This window comes from Dendrobates tinctorius, unplaced genomic scaffold (assembly GCF_039654945.1).
Source record: "Dendrobates tinctorius isolate UK_male_01 unplaced genomic scaffold, ASM3965494v1 ptg000165l, whole genome shotgun sequence".
Taxonomy (NCBI): Eukaryota; Metazoa; Chordata; class Amphibia; order Anura; family Dendrobatidae; genus Dendrobates; species Dendrobates tinctorius.
Genome location: NW_027361832.1, coordinates 20,699,606 through 20,701,112, shown reverse-complemented (window position 1 = coordinate 20,701,112; position 1,507 = coordinate 20,699,606).

Sequence of the window (1,507 nt, the reverse complement as noted above, 5' to 3'; positions counted from 1 at the left end):
GAAGAGGGTTGCATTGACAATCCAACACAATGGGCAGCACTTTGAACACATTTTATAAGTGGTCATAAACTTTTAAATGACTCATGAAAGAATAAAGATACGTTAAAACCAAGCACACCATTGTTTTTCGTGTGAAATTCTCAATAAGTTTGATGTGTCACATGACCCTCTTCCCATTGAAAAAAATAAAGTTGGAACCAAAGTGGTTGACTTCAAATGGCCACCATGGTCACCACCCAGCTTGAAGTTTTCCCCCTCCCATATACTAATGTGCCACAAAGAGGAAGATGATATCACCTTCCATTCCCATTTTATTTAGGTGTATCCATATACATGGCCCACCCTGTATAGCATCATACAGTGATGCCATACTGCCATGGTGTCCTATCGTATGTGCCATACATCACTAGGTTCATTGATTTTTAACTAGGGCCATTTCTTAGCCAAGAAAGCATCCCTCTTACTACAGGCGCTTCTCACTAAATTAGAATATCATCAAAAAGTTAATTTATTTCAGTTATTCAATACAAAAAGTGAAACTCACATAGAGTCATTACAGACAGAGTGATCTATTTCACGTGTTTATTTCTGTTGATGATTCTATGACTAAGGGCTTCGGCCAGAAAGGCGTCAGAATGTCTTCTTGTTCTTAACCTGTCTGGACTCATTTTAACAATATGAAATAAATAAGTTTTTTTTATCCATATCCAGCTGGTCGATCCTTCTTTCTCTTTTTTTGCTCGTATCCGGTGGCAGACGGACTTTGGATCCCAGCTCCAAGATTGGGGGCTACCTGCTATTCACACGCTGAGGCGCATTTCCCTTTTGTTTTCTCTTAAAATAGTAATAATCCTGCTTGTCGCCATCGCACCGACCTGAGTAATATCTGCGCCCAACTACAACACTAATGATGGAACCGGCTGCTCTCACAATTTTGCCTCATTGGGATTTTCCCCATTTTTCAGTATATTACATGGTAAAACGAATGGCGTCACTGAAAACTACAGCTCAACCGGCATAACATAGGTGAGAGCAGAGAAATTAATCTAAGCGCCATTCCTCGTGCTCCGCCCCGGGGCTCGCGCAGCTCTCGGTGTCCCTCCCTTCTCCCGATGTCTTCCCCGCAGACCCCGGCACAGCGGCGGCTCCTCGTCCAGCACAGCACGTGCTTCTGTGTTGTTCTCCTCTTCAGCCAATAGCTGACCACTTCCTCACTGGACCTCAGATCCTGATTGGTGGATTCTGCCTAACGTCATCACCATAGAGTACAAGCCTCTGAGAACAGCGGACGCCATATTGGAATTGGGAAACTACCCAGTTACAAATAAGAATCATCCGGGCCATGTTCTGCTCTTCATAGAAGCCGCCGGTGTTGGGAGACTATTGGTCCTCCAGAACATGGAGGGTGTAAAGATTACTGCAGTTAGCATATGGCACGACATCACCGCGTTCCTGCCCTCATCTAAAATGGCCGCCCATGAGCCTCCGCGCTTTTACTATGTCACTG